Here is a 19392-nt window from a genome sequence, read left to right as displayed (position 1 = left end):
AATTATCACAAGAATCCAATGAAACAGGTGGAAGCGATAAAAATGAACCATAACTGATTAAATGAAACATTCGCAGTTCCACACAGAGTAAAACGGTGCACTGGGAGGCAGGGGCTGGAACAGGTGGTAGTTCGCCTCGTGGCGGACCACTAGCTCGATGCTCGAGTCACCATAACGGGTCCTCAAAAAAGGATTTTAAAAAATTAAAATAAATAAAAATTAAATTAAATAATTTTTTTATTAAACAATCTCTTTCATCTCTTCAATTGTGACGCCATATGGTCTCCTGACTCTGCTGCCACATTCAGACTCCCTGCAGTGATTCTAATAATGATGCCTGTAATCTGCATGTCATACTGAATAACTATTATTTCACTTACTCAGCACACTCCCTATCCGTGTTATGACAAGGCAAAGTGTTCTACACCCCTATTGAAGCTCTCTGTAGCCCAGAAATAGCCGCTTTTAATAGCGATTCGCCGCAAATAAATTTGGACCGAACCAAATTCTTTTGGGGAATCGGCTGAATCAAATTTTCCAAAAATTCGCTCAGCTCTAATCACAACAGTGGAACCACAACATCCCTATAATGCTCCCTGAACCCTTACAGGCAGATATAGCAATCTCCTCTAACATAAAGCTCTTTTAGTTACATTATATGTATTTTGTGCTATTGTTGTTTACATCTACATCACCTATTTTGCAGTTTAGGCCCTTTTACAGTCTGCAGTGTATGAAAAAATTAGTTTGCTACCTAAAAGCCATCAATAGGCAGGATTTTTTATGGTAATAGACATCTTTATTTAATCTAAATAATATAAACAAGCCAATTCCAGATCCAATAATGCAGCATGTGTTGTTTGCCATACCTTCTGCCTTAAAATTCTGTTTTGTAACTCTTTGAAAATATAAATGCTGCAGGCTTTATATGGCCTAAGAATAACAATTTTAGGCTTTTGCTAAATATTTTTTTTTAAATTGAAGACAAAGTTAAGTCACTTTCCATCAGTTTGTTTATCTCTCTGAGAGATAAGAAAAAAGCAAATGATGACAGATCATGTAACCAACATGATACAAACAAATGATAATAATGGTGAATGAGAATTCCTCACTCTTCTTGCATTATTCTTGTGTTGCCGGTGAAGATTTCTTACTTCCCGTTTTGTCTCTGTTTTAAAATTAGAGTTTTCTAAACTGCGGTTTAAAATTGTGGATGTAGAAACAAAATATATACATATAAATGCTGTAAACAATCTATGACATGTTGGTTATTAAAAGTCATCAAGGTCATACATATACCCTAAAGCACAAACTCACGCTGCACGCATGCGTATATATATATATATATATATATATATATATATATATATATATAAAAAGCAAAATCATCGGTAGTTGCAGTATCTTGTAATACTTTTTTATTGGTATTACAAAATACTGCAACTACCGATGATTTTGCTTTTTGCATCACTGGACTAATACGGCTACTCCTAACTAATCTATATATATATATATATATATATATATATATATATATATATATATATACACATATATACATACATATATATACATACACACACACACATGTACAAACACACAAATACACTCTTGCTTGCATGCACACATACATAAACAGATAACACAGCACTAGATAAATCCATTGTCCCCATAGTCATCCACATAGCCAATCCGGATACCAAACATGCAAGAAAGTCCAAGACCAAAGCACCAAAATTGGAAAAAAAGAGCTATTATTTATTGGTTCCTCAAAAAAAACCTTTTGGGGAACCAATAAACTACAGCTCTTTTGCACGTATCAGTTTATAATTTTTGGTGCTGTGGTCTTGGACTTTGTTGCAGGACCTGTATACTATATAAGTAATTGTATCCAGGATCCTATAAAGGAAGATACCAGCTGTACAAAGGATCTGTATACCATATAGGGGATTATAGTTACATCTAGGGACTCACAGGTAACATCGTTTCTGATCAGCGATGTCCTCTTTCCTTTTCTTGTGCATCTGGATCAGACTGACATGTCAACTTCTTCCAGATAAAAAACGTCTCTTTAGCATCTGCAGGAAAAACATGTTAGACTCTGATTTCCAGTGCAATGTCCTCTCATAATAAGGAATAGTAGGTACCCCATTAAGTAGGCCTATCCCCCACCATAGACCCCCTCATTAGATAAATATGTCCGAAAGTAGGTAGGTTGTTAGCTAGCTCAATAGGTAGGTAGGCAGGTAAGTAGGTAGCTAGCTACATGGGTAGGTTGCACCTATGTCAGTAGCTAGGTATGTTCATAGCTAGGTTGGTTGTTAGCTAGATAGCTTGTTAAGTGTCTAGGTAGATTGTTAGCTAGCTAAGTAGATAGCCATACAGGTAGGTAGTTAGGTTGCTAGGTAGATAGCAAGGTAGGTAGCAAAGTTGGTTATTAGCACCATAGGTGGGTAGCTAGCTAGGTAGCCAGGTAGGCAATTAGTTAGGTAGGTTGTTAGCTAGCTAGGTAGCCATGTAGTTAGGTTGCTAGGTAGATAGATAGCTAGGTAGGTAGCCAGGTAGTTAGGTAGATGGATAGTTAGGTAGGTATTCAGGTTGCTAGATAGCCAGGTAGGTAGGCAGGTAGCCAGCTTGCTATGTAGGTAGCCAGGTAGTTAGATAGCCAGGGAAGTAGGAAACCAGGTAGGTAGGTTGTTAGCTAGATTGGCAGGTAGGAATTAACACTTTTCAGGTAAAAATGATGGGTCTCCCAGTACATTAATAATATAGACACTGATTTGAATAGGGACCTTCCATACAATAAAATATACCTTTTATTACGTTCCAATAAAATATCGACTTACACTACAAAATATAAAGGCTGCCACCTTTGGATTAGCACACATTTATCTTATTGCACTTGAGTATAAGTAGTCTCTCAGGATAAACTCCATATAAAGTGCAAAAACAGTGTATAAAAACACACAAAATATACACACAAAAAATTCCAACAGGAGGTATGGTCCAGGTTTATCTTCTGTTCTGTACATGACATAAATTCCTTTATCCCCAGGATGAATGTAGTCAGATACAGCAAATAAACAGAGTTACATGTGAACAGTGGCATAAATGAGAACATTGATACATAAAGGAATTTATGTCGTGTAACAAAAAAAAACCTCACCTCTGACCGATAGTGAGAACAGAATAGAAGATAAACCTGGACCAGACCTCCCGTTGGAATTCTTTGTGTATATATCTTGTGTGTTTTTATACACAGTTTTTTCACTTTATATGGAGTTTATCCTGAGAGACTACGTATACTCAAGTGCAATATGATAAATGCGTGCTAAACCATAGGTGACAGCCTGTTTATTTTGTAGTGTAAGTCAATATTTAAATGGAACTTAATAAAAGGTATATCTTATGATATGGATGGTCCCTATTCAAATCAGTGTCTATAAGGTATGTAGGTTGGTTTTTAGCTAGGTCAGTTCATAGATAGGTGGATTGGTAGTTGATAGCTAGGTAGATGAGTGAGTGAACCGCAGCCTCTGGTCGGCTTCGTTTTCGGCCGTATGCTGTTTCCCTACCGCAGGCAAAAAAGTGGTCGACCGCGTTTTTGCCTACGGTCGGGAAACCGCATACGGCCAAAACGAAGCCAACCAGAGGCTGCGGTTCACTCTGGTCGGCTAATAGACATACATTAAATACGTCTCCCGAATACGGCTGAGTGCGGACGCCGCGATTAAGCCCCGCTCCCCTCCTCCCAGCCGTATATGGGAATCGTATTTAACAAAACGTGGTGTGAACCCAGCCTTACTGTTTCACATTTTGTGTAAACTGCGCATTCATAAACATAAGGTGCATAACTTTGCCTTGATGTCAGGACCTTTCTTGTATAATTGCGCAAAGTCCTGTGTATTACATCGGGTCCCTATATTAGCACCAGGTTATGTATTCATTGCTCCCTTTATTGCAAATGTCCCAACACTGCGCTATTGTTGGGACATTTGCAATGAAGTGAACAGTGAATACATAACCTGGTGCTAATATAGGGACCCGATGTAATACACAGGACTTTGTGCAATTATACAAGAAGGGTCCTGACATCAAGGCAAAGTTATGCATTTTATGTTTATGAATTTGCAGTTTACACAAAAAAAAACAGTAACACCTAATTATATATGCACTTTGAATAACACTAGAGCAGTGGTCTTCAACCTACAGACCTCCAGATGTTGCAAAACTACAACTCCCAGCATGCCCGGACAGCCGTTGGCTGTCCGGGCATGATGGGAGTTGAAGTTTTGCAACATCTGAAGGTCCGCAGGTTGGAGACCACTGCACTAGAGGCTCTGCATCTATGATTGTATGAAGTGCACTCCATCAGTTGCTCTATTTGTGAACTAAACATACAAAGGACATTAACTCACATATAATTGGACTGCAAAATAAAGAGCAGTAATAAACATTCACAGAAGTAACTGCATAATAGCGTGTCTATGTGAAAAGGGTCCAGTAGACTAAGTGTGAAGTAACACTGTGTATTGTGACTAAAAGCCACATTTGCCCTAAATTTTTGTATCACTCTAAATCTGTTACCAATTTTATGGAGTTATCATGTTTGACTTCTCAATTCAACTTCTATAGTATATATATATATATATATATATATATATATATATATCTGGAAGTATGTACATTTATGGAAAAGTTATTTTTTTTTTCTTTGGCCTTTGGAATTTGAGGCCATATGATTTTTCAGAATAAAATAATGCCATTTTTAAACAGAAAACACAAAATTGGCTCCAATTTCTATCATGTAGACCTGGATTGTCTGTGACACTGTATGTTGAATGGGAATTAGAAGTTAGGAGGAAAGGGAACCTGTCACATTCAAAATGCACTTTAACCTACAAAAACATGTTATAGAGCAGGAGGAGCTGAGCAGATTATATATACAATACAGTCCAATCTGCAGGTGTCATGTTATAGAGCAGAAGGAGCCGAGCAGATGGTAGATATATATATATATATATATATATATATATATATACAGTACAATCTACAGATATCATGTTATAGAGCAGGAGGAGCTGAGCAGATGATGTATACAATACAGTACAATCTACAGGTATCATGTTATAGAGCAGGAGGAGTTGAGCAGATGATATATACAATACAGTACAATCTGCAGATATCATGTTATAGAGCAGGAGGAGCTGAACAGAATATATATACAATACAGTACAATCTGCAGATATCATGTTATAGAGCAGGAGGAGCTGAACAGAAGATATATACAATACAGTACAATCTGCAGATATCATGTTATAGAGCAGGGGGAGCTGAGCAGTTGATATATACAATACAGTACAATCTGAAGGTAACATGTTATAGAGCAGGATGAGCTAAGTAGATTATATATATATATATATATATATATATATATTACAGTCCAATCTGCAGGGATCATGTTATAGAGCAGGAGGAGCTGAGCAGATGATATATATACAATACAGTACAATCTGCAGGGATGATGTTATAGAGCAGGAGGAGCTGAGCAGTTGATATATACAATACAGTTCAATCTGAAGGTAACATGTTATAGAGCAGGATGAGCTAAGTAGATGATATATATATATATATATATATATATATATATATATATATATATTACAGTCCAATCTGCAGGGATCATGTTATAGAGCAGGAGGAGCTGAGCAGATGATATATGTACAATACAGAACAATCTGCAGGGATCATGTTATAGAGCAGGAGGAGCTGAGCAGATGATATATATATACAATACAGTACAATCTGCAGGGATCATGTTATAGAGCAGGAGGAGCTGAGCAGATGACATATACAATACAGTACATTCTACAGGTATCATGTTATAGAGCAGGAGGAGCTGAGCAGATGACATATACAATACAGTACAATCTGCAGGTGTCATGTTATAGAGCAGAAGGAGCTGAGCAGATGGTATATATATATATATATATATATATATACACACACAGTACAATCTACAGATATCATGTTATAGAGCAGGAGGAGCTGAGCAGATGATGTATACAATACAGTACAATCTACAGGTATTATGTTATAGAGCAGGAGGAGCTGAGCAGATGATATATACAATACAGTCCAATCTGCAGGTATCATGTTATAGAGCAGGAGGAGCTGAACAGATGATATATACAATACAGTACAATCTGAAGGTATCATGTTATAGAGCAGGAGGAGCTGAACAGATGATATATATACAATACAGTACAATCTGCAGGGATCATGCTATAGAGCAGGAGGAGCTGAGCAGATGACATATACAATACAGTACAATCTACAGGTATCATGTTATAGAGCAGGAGGAGCTGAGCAGATGATATATACAATACAATACAATCTGCAGGTAACATGTTATAGAGCAGGAGGAGCTAAGTAGATGATATTGATATATATATATATATATATATATATATATATATATATATATAATACAGTCCAATCTGCAGGTATCATGTTATAGAACAGGAGAAGCTGAGCAGATGATATATACAATACAGTACAATCTGCAGGTATCATGTTATAGAGCAGGAGGAGCTGAGCAGATGATATATACAATACAGTACAATCTGTAGACATCATGTTATAGAGCAGAAGGAGCTAAGCAAGTTTATATATATATAGTTTTTGGGGATTAAGCAGAACTTACAGCCTTTGGCTGTCCGGGCATGCTGGGAGTTGTAGTTTTGCAACAGCTGAAGGCACACTGGTTGGGAAACACTGTGGTCAATAAACACACAGTAAGAAGTTGAAAGAAGACTGCTAAATTTTCCCAAAAACTATTGTACATTGTAAAACCAAAAATATGGCTCCTGCAATTCCGCCTTAGGTAAATGAAATGAAAAAAAGTTACGTTCCAGACAGAGACAAATCATCAAATCATTTTCCGAGCCTTTACAGGCTCCAATCTAGTTTCATTTGAGCCGATCGCTCTACTTTAGTGCTGAATATATAAAACACTATTCTGTCGAAACATTAGTATGTATCACTGGGAATTGTCAGCTCATAAGTACTAAACAGTAATTGGAAATATATAAAAGCAACATAAGTTCAAAGTGGGGAAAAAAAGAGGTAGACGTTCTTAATGCAGCAGACATAGTATACCCAAGGCGAGATCAAACCGCTCATCCAGAAGATTGTATAATGAAAGGGGTCGATGAATAAGAGGAGCCAGCGGGGGGGAGGGAACAGGAGGCTAATAATTAGCCGAAAATTTATGTCTGAGATGGTAAGATTTATCAAACGTAATGGTGGATGAAAGTCTCCAATATTTCAGCATAAAGAGATTGTCTCGCACTTCATTTACTGGCCACTTTGCCAACAATTTTAGCATTTGAAGTCAATCATTAATATTAAGAATTACGGAAGATCATAAGCCGTAAATTGTGATGCCCCAGAGATGTACTACCGAGCCGAGATCTTAACACGAATTCTAAGTCTGAAGAATTTGTCAAACTTTTTTTTTTAACCCAAAATATGGACTTGAGCTTCAAGGGCCAAAAGGTGAATCAGAAAATGCATTGGAATCACGGTCATGGAGATTTGTCACTATTACACAACAGGCTTGACTTAAGTAAGGCCAAAAAGGCCAATTCAGACCATTTGTCCTGACAGGTCTATACATCATGTTACTTAAACTAGTTTGACAGACACCAAATGAAGGCAAATATCTGTTTTCAGTCATTGTCCAGCGCTTTCCATCTTTTTTGTCAAGAAAAAGGTTATTCGTGGAGCACAGGTATTACCTTTCCTCACTCCTTGGAGGCTCACTACTTACTTAACTTCCACTCCGCATGAAGGGAGTGGGCTTAGATGGTGTGGTAGGCACTACATTGCGGCAAAACCATAACCATGGGCAGTGGCTAATGGCCACAAATGTTGCCGATAATCACAGTCTAATACCCACCCCAGTGTCTCAGGCCATCCGTTTCAAGCAGAAAGTAAATTACAGCCCAGAGTTAGAGTAGGTGAGCTGCTGGGGAGCAGAGAAAACAGCACTCTTTCTCAATATTGCTTCTTCAGTCCCAGGTTCAACTGGAGTGGCGGGAATTTTTTATTTTTTTTCCTGTTAAAGTGTTACTATCATTATAGTAGTTGACATGTCAAAGATTTTGATCGGTTGGGGTGTTAGTGCTCAGACCCCCACTGATCACAAGATATACCAATGTGAAGTTCACGGTAGTAGCAAACATCACTCCTTGGCTTGGATGTCAACCCATCAGCTGAGTGCTGAGCCAAAAGGAATGAAAATGCACCACTGCCACACACTTCACACAGCTACATCTCCTTTTCAATGGGTTCTCAGCACCGATCAATGATAGTAATGCTTTATCTAATGGTTTTCTGCAGATGCACTCATGTTTTCCCTTGAAGGCCATGTCCCCTTTTTCCAGTGATGGTGCTTTTCTCTGCCATCCCACATTCAAGATGTTTCAAAGGCATGGAACTAATGGGAGGCAAAAAGGAGAAGCAGCAGTTCATATTGGACTGGCATCAGCCTGCTTGTCTATCCTGGAGTTTTGGGTCGTTTTTTTGGTGGATGGGAGAAGGTGTTGTTATTTTCACAATTCACCGTCATTACCACTTGTATTAGTGAGGTCTTGAAGAGCACTTCTGAAACTAGGCTTTAGAGTAGGGGCTGTCGAAGGTATAGCTTCATATTCTTACATATATACAGTAGTTTATTTACTTTAATAAAGTCTATTTAACCACATACCCTATTGTCACTTTATGTCTTTGGCTTAAAAGGGTGTTCCCTGTAATTAAAATCTGATGCATATCATATACATAGCATAGTGATGCCTTGTTTCCTAAAACAATTAACATTACTGAACTGTTTTCTTCTCCAGCGATCTGATGCTTTCCCAACTGTGTCCATACTGTGTGCCGTGTGACATTTCATGCGCCTGTTCTCACAATCCCTCTTGCTTGCATGCACAGTGGAGACTAACTGCAGATACTTCTGAGACCTGGAGGTTGCTGTTGAAGTGAACATGTGTGACCCCCTAAGAGGGATTCCATAAGGCGGCACAACAAAGGGCAACATGTTATCAGAACATAGCAGGCATATGAGGAATTAGTAATATCTCTCAAACAGTACATCTAAAAAATTTACATTTGAAATATGTTTAATATCACATTATGCATCAGTTTAAACATATTCTTCTTAAAGGGAAACCCCCCTTATAGAGGAGATTGTGGCCGATAGTAGAGGTATTTAGGGTTGGGTGAGCTTAGCAATATCCCTAGCCATGTTTATTCAGATGTCACCAGCAGGGGTGGACTGACAACTCAAGGGGCCCCGGGCAATAGAGGATTATGGGGCCCCCATACTTGTGGACACCAGGCAGCTTAGCATCATCAACCAATGAGGCTGATGATGTCCTGCATTAACCCTTTCAAAGTTAATCACAGCATCTAAAACAGGAAAAAACCTCATCCTGGCTTGCTCAGTTGGTTCATCAGGACCACTGCAATGAAATTGCGGGGTCCCGATCAACTGAAAGGCGGAGCCTCCTCTCCAATCGGCGCTCCATTGGTGCAGGCAGCCTGAGCAGCCTGAAGTAGTGGAGCACCAATTACGCATTGCTGTGCTACTTACCAGGTCCTGTCGCTCCGATCATAGTGACTCCCCCCTCGGCATGATTAATGGCTCGTGTCATCACTCTGCTACCATAGCAGACAAAGCAGAGTGGTGACATGGGCCGTCAATCACGCCAAGGGGGCGACCTGGTAAGTATAGCTCCCCGCCCAGGGGATTACTTATGGAGCAGCGGGGGAAACTTTATAACTTTATATACTCACCATCCCAGGGGGAAAAAACACTATCACTCACAAAGAGTGTACAGCAGCTCTCAGGACAGGAAAAACCTCCAGAGGGGAGGAAACCTGTAGGGAACCCATGGCTACTGTACTGCCCTTCCTCTGGGCATACTAAAGGAGGTTACCTCTATAACATGACTGCGATTAGTTAATGAGAGGTGCAGGGCTGTGTCTTCATCTTCTTTGTAAGACCCCTTTCCACATCATGGTAATAATACATCTAAGTGATAAAAACAAAAGAAAAATTAACATATTTATTTTAGAAATGTACAAGAACTTTTCAAGCACAAAGAACTGCAACAAAGATCTATTTGAATAGATTTACACGGATCTTCCCTGAAACCCTTTTGCCACCCCAATGTTACACTTACCAGTTATGTGTATGAATCTAATTTATTGGGGTCTGAAATTGTAGACTTCTTGCTGTACAAAAGGAAAAACAAGACTCAAAAAATAAAGGTATTACAAGATTCTGCAACATTCTATGATATACTTATCCTTTATAGCAGTGTTTCCCAACCAGGGTGCTTCCAGCTGTTGCTAAATAGTGTTGAGCGGCATAGGCCATATTCGAATTCGCGAATATTCGCGAATATATGGATGAATATTCGTCATATATTCGCATATTCGTTATATTCTCGTTTTATTTTCTCATACGCGAAAATTCGCGTATGCGAAAATTAACATATGTGAATATTAGCCCATACAAAATTAGCATTCGCATATGCGAATTTCCGCACATGCGAATTTTCGCACACCAGTCTCGCACAGTAGTATTAGAGCCTTCTTTACACCACACAAGCTGGAAGCAGAGAGGGATGATCACTGTGATGTGTACTGTGAAGAGAAAAATAAAATAAAATAAACGAATATTCGTAATTACGAATATATAGCGCTATATTCGCGAAATTCGCGAATTCGCGAATATGGGATATTCGCGAATAATATTCGAATTGCGAATATTCGTGAGCAACACTATTGCTAAACTACAGAAGCTACAACTCTCAGCATGGCCAGACAGTCTGGGCATGATGGGAGTTGTAGTATTGCAGCAGCTGGAGGCTCACTGGTTGGCAAACACTGCTATACAGGGAACTACAATACAGATGCAGGTCCCCCTTGGATGCTGCTCCTGGCTCTGGGTCTTCTCCTCCTCTTGATCAGGAGCAGCCATACACAGCAATTCATGCTCAGTGCTGCCCTCTGGTGGATTATGACATCACACATATGACACGCTATCACCTCATGGGAGTTCTATTGGAGCAGTGCTGCGCTCTGATTGGCTTAAATCCATAAAAGCTTTTTGCCATCATATTCTGCATGGCTGTTACCTGAGGGACTTTTCTATAATGTTTATAAAAATGGCGCCATTCTCCGATTAATGGAAAGTCAAGGGAACTTCATCAGTCAGCTTTACTATTACTGTTTGGCGTGTTAAATTTATTTCTCCAAACCAGAGAAATGTAGAGGGTATATATAAAAACATGTGTAGAGTTAGGCTGCTTTCACACTATAAAATTCATCTGTTTTAAAGATCCGTCTGATGTTCCGTCATGAAAACTCTGCAAATCGTCCGTTAAACGGCCGTTAGAAAATCCCATTATAGTCTATGGGATTTTTACATTATCCGTTTTAATCCGTTATAGTCCGTTATTAATAACGGACGTTATTTTTTGACGGAAGATGGTAACGGGAGAAATAGTGCATGCACTATTTCTTCCGTTCATTCTCCCGTCACAAAAGCTATGTAGGTAGTTAGGTAGCTATGTAGGTAGGTAGCCAGGTAGGTAAGTAGGTAGCTATATAGGTAGATATGTAGACAAGTACTTATTTAGGTAAGTAGGTAGGTAGCCAGATAGGTAGCTAGCTAGGTAATTAAACGAGGGTAAAAAATGAAGATGGCGCATGCAGTTGGAGGCTTAGGTAAGGAGTCCACATGTAGATCTAAGAAATGCAAGTTGCTTCACCACTCAGGTTAACATGAAAAAAGTACAGTAGCTTTTATTCCATTCCAAATGCAGTGAAGAAAATTGAAAGATTCAGCTGCCCATGCAGCCTTTTCATACTGGAAAAAGGCTGCATGGACAGCTGAAACATTGCATTTTGTTCACTGCATTTGCAATGGAATAAAAGCTACTGTACTTTTTTCATGTTTAGCTAGGTAAGTAGGTAGCCAGATAGGTAAGTAGGTAGATTATGTATGTAGATAGGTAGGTAATTATGTAGGAAAGTTGGTAGGTAGCTAAGTAGGTAGACATGTATCTATGTAGCCAAGTAAGTAGCCAGGAAACTACCACATGCTGGCCCCTTCTTTCTCCCTTCACATTGCAGGCGCCAATGAGTGACGTCATCATTACTGCCTTGGGGCGGAGATCACAGGTCTCCTCTTTGTGTAGGTTGCAGGTCTTGTCGCTTTCATTGAGAGGAAGCTTTTATTTCTATGCGCCTGTACACCTGGGGATCCAGGACAAGTGTCCTGGATTTCCCATTAGTGAGCGAGGGCGTGCCTGTGCCGGGCAGGCCCCCCCCGTCAGTGGCAAATCTACGCTCTGGCGGCCATACATTTCCTCAGGGTGTGTACCTTCGATGGGTGCCGAGTTTACCAAAGTGCAGGTACGTCACTGACTACACTTTTCAGACATTTTCATCTTGTGGGACAAGGACAAGACACTTTCGGTTATTGCTTCCATTTTGGCTTGAGGTCAAAACTTAGGCAGAAGATCTGCTCAATTTTACCCTTCTGTAAGACACTCTCATCTACCTACTCAATGGCCCTCATTTACTAAGAGGGTCGGGTTTGGATTTTGTGGGGTTGCTTTCATGTGTGTCATGTTTTCCACCATTATTTACCAATGTGACCCTTTTGTTGAAAAAATTTTGACGCAGTTTTGGTGCACATGACAATTGTGGCACATGATGAAATATTACAGAAACTGCCTTTCCCCTTATTCAGCAGCCCAAAACAATTCATGCCACTATGGAAATTTCATGGCATTTCTATCAAGTTTAAACGGTGAGCATTTCTTTTTTTGAATAAATCTTTTTCTCTCATAGAATTTTATTTTAAAAATTTATAATTCTACATGCATTAGAAATAGGAAATTTAAAGGGGTACTCCAGTGCTCCAGCATTCTGAACATTTAAATCAGAGTGCTTGGAGCCGGAGGCCGTGATCGTGATGTCACGGCCATGCCCCCTCGTGACGTCACGCTCCCTCCATTCATGTCTATGGGAGGGGGCATGTCAGCAGACTAGCCCCCTCCCATAGACATGAATGGAGGGAGTGTGGGGTGACTGCACAAGGCTGCGTGGCCGTGACATCACAACCACTGCCGCAGGAACCCAGCATTTGCTTAGAACACTGGGTGCTGTGGAAGATTGCGGGGGGACACCAGCAGCAGGACCCCTGCGATCAGACATCTTATTCCCTATCCTTTGGATAGGGGATAAGATATCTAGCAGTGGATTACCCCTTTAATAACAATGAGTGGTTAAAGGGGTACTCCACTGCCCCAATGTCGGGAACCTTTTGTTCTGAACGCTGGGTGCGGACTGCGAGGGTCGTGACGTCACACTATACCCCCTAGTGATGTCACGCCACGCCCCCTCAATGCAAGTCTATGGGAGGGGGCGTGGCAATTGCCACGCCCCCTCCCATAGACTTGCATTGAGGGGGCGTGGTATGATGTCAAGAGGGGGCGTGGCTGTGACATCACAACCCCGAAAGCCCGCACCCAGCGTTCAGAACAAAATGTTCCAGACGCTGGGGCAGTGGAGTACCCCTTTAAGTTGTGGTGTGTTATCTTTTTTGACAATCTATTTCTTGTTCTGATAGTTTCCCTAAAGACAGTTTCTTTTTTTGGCGGCTATTTCGTATGGTCATTTGAAACCACGCCCCTTTGTGGGATACCACTTTGGTTTTGTTAGGACTTTCAGGGATTTCTTGTACACCATGGCGCACAGTGTAGCATCAGGTGGTCACAAAAATGTTGCACTAAGCGTGCGCCAACAATGTGCTAAAAAAAGAAGGCCAGATTCAGTTCAGTCAATGAGGCTTAATGTTTTTCGGAAAAAGATGGGTAGGTAGATGGGTAGGCTATCCAAACAGCTTATCAACAGACGCACCACACCCCCATCCCCACCTGCATACCAGACTAGTCCTTTACGCCAGAATTACAGAAACTAGAATATTTGACCAAATGTTTGAACAAAAAGCCAGCTCTATTTTTCTCAGTATGAAAACCATGGGACTCTAGTGTTCTGTACCTTTCTGCTGATGTATGTTTGTCTTATATTAGTCAGATTTCTATTTATCGCAAATTTGCTATATGGACAAACTCGTAACTTGTATTTCCTGTGTATCTTATTCATTCAAATAATTTCTGTATCTCAGTGATATAAAATTCATTTGCGTTCTTGGAATAAAAGATAATGTTTAACCAATAACCACTCAAGATTTCAATCACAATCACAAAATAACCTGAATTAAATAAAAATGTTTCATCTAAATGAAGGAAATGAACTCATTTCATTATTGAAACTCTGACTAATCACATGTTATTCTCTATTCTCCAAGATTAAAACTTGTAGTGCAGCAGGTTATGTGTAATCTCTGGGTCTTACGTAGAAACGATTGTCGGTCTCTTAATATTTCAGTGAAGGCTGCGGTAACTAGTCAGTCGGGTAAATCGAAATAATGAGGCAGAAAAAAAAAGTAATTAATAAAAAAAAATAAAAAAAATTACAATTATATATATATATATATATATATATGTAAAATTGTTAGCTATAAGCTCTTTAGCTCCAGAGCTGTAACCTAAAGCTATAGTACAGAGGTCCCCAACCCAGTCCTCAAGGCCACCAGCAGTCCTGGATTTGACCTTTTTTGTTGTTCTATTTTAACTACAAAAAAAAATAAAAAATGTAATATTGGTGGGCCTTGAGGATTGGGTGGGGGCTCACTGCTTTAGTATACTGAAATATGCTATATATTAGTATGTAACAAATATTGACCCAAATGGTCTCAAATGTGAAAAAGAAAAAAAGGTTTCATGAATCAATTATACAAGTAAATCTAAAAACAAAACAAAAAAAAACTATATTTTATAAGAAAGAAATACCTCTTTATTTGCTTATCAGTTCCCCCCCCCCCCCCCCCCAAAAAAAAACGGCTAAAATATTATCTTAAAATGGATCATGATTTGGTTACATGCTTGTTAGATGGGGCAGGTGGACTTTGGGTCCATCTAAAGGTTTATTCCAAAATTTAAAGTTATGACCTATCGACAAATCCACCCGCCAGGTTATACCCTATTATACTGTTTTATACCCTTTCCAATTACATGACCCCCCTATCTGATAACCCCTCCCAGTACATGATACCCCCATTTATTACCCCCTTTTAGTATATGACACCCCCATCTAATACCCCACTCCGTGTATTTGACACCTCCAACTAATACTCCCTCCAAGTAGATGACATTCCCATCTAATACCCTCCTCCAATTATACGTGTGGTGGCACAGACTATAGTGGGGTAAAAAAAATATTTAGTCAGCCACCGATTGTGCAAGTTCTCCCAATTAAAAAGATGAGAGGGCTGTAATTTTCATCATAGGTATACCTCAACTATGAGAGACAGAATGAGAAAAAAAATCCATAAAATCACATCGTCTGATTTTAAAGAATTTATTTGCAAATTATGGTGGAAAATAAGTATTTGGTCACCTACAAACAAGCAAGATTTCTGTCTCTCACAGACCTGTAACTTCTTCCTTAAAGGAGTAGTCCAGTGGTGATTCAGTGGTGAGCAACTTATCCCCTATCCTAAGGATAGGGGATAAGTTGCAGATCGCGGGGGGTCCGACCGCTGGGGCCCCCTGCGATCTCCTGTACGGAGCCCCGACAGCCCGCGGGAAGGGGGCGTGTCGACCTCCGCACGTGGCGGCGGCCGACACGCCCCCTCAATACAACTCTATGGCAGAGCCGAAGCGCTGCCTTCGGCAATCTCCGGCTCTGCCATAGCGATGTATTGAGGGGGCGTGTCGGCCGCCGCCTCGTGCGGGGGTCGACACCCGCTATCTCGGCGGAGAGCCGGGGCCCCGTACAGAGAGATCGCAGGGGGCCCCAGCGGTCGGACCCCCCGCGATCTCAAACTTATCCCCTATCCTTAGGATAGGGGATAAGTTTTTCACCACTGGACTACCCCTTTAAGAGTCTCCTCTGTCCTCCACTTGTTACCTGTATTAATGGCTCCTGTTTGAACTTGTTATCTGTATAAAAGACACCTGTCCACAACCTCAAACAGTTACACTCCAAACTCCACTATGGCACAGACCAAAGAGCTGTCGTAGGACACCAGAAATAAAATTGTAGACCTGCACCAGGCTGGGAAGACGGAATCTGCAATAGGCAAGTGGTGTGAAGAAATCAACTGTGGGAGCAATTATTAGAAAATGGAAGACATACAAGACCACTGATAATCTCCCTCGATCTGTGGCTCTACGCAAGATCTCACCCCATGGTGTCAAAAATCCCAGAACCACATGGGGGGGGGGGGGGGGGGGGCTAGTTAATGACCTGCAGAGAGCTGGGACTAAGGTAACAAAGGCTACCATCAGTAAAACACTACGCCACCAGGGACTCAAATCATGAAGCGCCAGACGTGTCCCCCTGCTTAAGCCAGTAGATGTCAGGGCCCGTCTGAAGTTTGCTAGAGAGCATTTGGATGATCCAGAAGAGAATGTCATATGGTTTTCTGCTAAGGGACCAAGATGACCGATCCGTGTAAAGGACAAGTAGGGAGACACCTAGTGTCAGCTTTTTTAAACACAAATAAAACATGAAATTTTTTTTTTATGAGAGTGCCCAATTAAAGGTGTACTTAACTGGAAAACATTTTTTATTAAATCAACTGGTACCAGAAAGATAAACAGATTTGTAAATTACTTCTATTAAAAAAAAAATCTTAATCCTACCAGTACTTTTCAGCTGCCATATGATCCACAGGAAGTTCTTTTCTTTTTGAATTTCCTTTCTGTCTGACCACAGTGCTCTCTGCTGACACCTCTGTCCATGTCAGGAACTGTCTGGAACAGGAGAGGTTTCTATAGGAATTTGCTCCTAAAATGGACAGAGGTGTCAGCAGAGAGCACTGTGGTAAGGCAGAAAGGAAATTAAAAAAGAAAAGAACTTCCTGTGGACCATACAGTAGCTGATGAGTACTGGAAGGATTAAGATTTTTTAATAAAAGTAATTTACAAATATGTTTAACTTTCTGGCACAAGTTGATTTAAAAGAAAACATTTTCCAGTAAAGTACCCCTTTAAAGATCTATGGCCAGAGGGGCCCCACAGCCTGCAAAAAATAAGAGCAAGTGAGTTCTCCTTGAATCTAAATTATCAATCTAAACTAAGTGTACAATGACTATAGAGGGTGGCAAGGTAAACTGACCATATTACTATGAGACAAAAACGTGAAGATTGGATAGCATAAAAAGGACAGGGTTACATAATAAATTATATATAGATATGTAGTTGTAGGTGCCTATATTGCCCTCCATATAGTTGTAGACTCCCATATGTAGTTGGAGGCTCCTATACTGCCCCCATATGTAGTTGAAGGCCACCATACTGCCCCATATATACTTGTAGGCCCTCATATAATATAGTTGTAGGCTCACACACATATATTGGGGAAGTATTGAGGCCTACAACAAATAGGGGCAGTATAGGGGACTTCAACTGTTGTAGGTCCCCATATATATTTATAGGCCCCTTCTGTGCCCCCATATAGTTGTAGACTCCCATATGTAGTTGGAGGCTCCTATACTGCCCCCATATGTAGTTGAAGGCCACCATACTGCCCCCATATATAGTTGTAGGGGCCAATACTGCCCCATATATAGTTGTAAGCCTATATACTGCCCCATATATACTTGTAGGCCCTCATATAATATAGTTGTAGGCTCACACATATATTGGGGAAGTATTGAGGCCTACAACAAATAGGGGCAGTATAGGGGACTTCAACTGTTGTAGGTCCCCATATATATTTATAGGCCCCTTCTGTGCCCCCATATAGTTGTAGGCCCCCTCCTCTATATGCCATCACATATAGTTGTAGGCCCCAAATATGAGTATTGAGGCCTATAACTATATATGGAGGTCTACAACTGTTATAGGCCCCCATATATAGTTTAAGGCCCCCTCTGTAACCACATATCTTAGTATTCTGCCATTTCTGCAGGAACATTCTGATCACAGCACTATGACACACACGCTATTAATATAGAAACAGCACAAACATCAAAGCAGTGACATACTGCCCCCAGAGCCGCCCAGCCATACTGCTGCTTCAGTGCTCCCCTGATCCTCCGGTCTGGGGTCAGGATCGGAGGAGCAGTGGAGCAATGAAGCTGATGCCAACTATATTTAGTTCCTGTCCTGGAGCCGGGTGCCCACTACCACCTCCCGGGTCCAGAATCGTTCTCGCCTGTCCTGACATCCCTGACATCCTGGTCTGCTCACTAACCAGAAGTGGCGTTATCTACCACTTTAATATCAGGCAGCAGTGACTAGCTGCTGCTGCTGGATAAAAAACTGAGAAATTACGATTTTGGCTCGTTTTGCTTAAAAAAAAAAAAAAAAAAATCGACCTTTGTAAAAAATTTCAAATAAAAAAAAAGGACGAGATAGTCTGAAAATAAAGAAAAAACGAGACTGTCCCATTCATATCGGGTCATATGGTCAGCCTATGGTCAGATCAGGCCAGTGCCGTGTTCAGGAAGCTAAATCCGTCTAAGTAGAACAACGATTGAATCTGATGTTTCTGTGACCAAACTAAATGTAACTACCGTATTTTTCGTCCTATAGGACGCACCGGCGTATAAGACGCACCCAATTTTTAGGTGCAAAATTTAAAAAATTTAAGATTTTGAACCCAATAGTGGTCTTCAACCTGTGGTCTTCAATAGTGGTCTTCAACCTGCGGACAGCCGTTGGCTGTCCGGGCATGCTGGGAGTTGTAGTTTTGCAACATCTGGAGGTCCGTAGATTGAAGACCACTGCATAGGAGGTAATACTCACGTGTCCCCGCCGCTCCGGACCCGTCACCGCTGCCCTGGATGTCGCTCCATCGCTGTCGCCGTGTCACCGTCGCTCCGGAACGTCTCTGCTGCCGGCCGGGTATCCTCGCTCTCCGTCGCTGTCATCACGTTGTTACGCACGCCGACGCACGTACGCGACAACATGATGATGAGGAAGGAGAGCGCCGGCCATACAGGGGATCCCTGAACGGAGAAGACACCGAGGAGGCTGGTAAGGTCCCTCCCGGTGTCCTGTAAGCACTAACCCGGCTATTCAGTCGGGCTGTTCGGGACCGCCGCCGTGAAATCCGCCGCCGTGAACAGCCCGACTGAACAGCCGGGTTAGTGTCACTTTCCCTTCAGACGCGGTGGTCAGCTTTGATCGCCGCGTCTGAAGGGTTAATACAGGGCATCACCGTGATCGGTGA

This window comes from Hyla sarda, chromosome 8 (assembly GCF_029499605.1).
Source record: "Hyla sarda isolate aHylSar1 chromosome 8, aHylSar1.hap1, whole genome shotgun sequence".
Classification (NCBI taxonomy): Eukaryota; Metazoa; Chordata; class Amphibia; order Anura; family Hylidae; genus Hyla; species Hyla sarda.
This window is presented reverse-complemented; position numbering follows the sequence as displayed.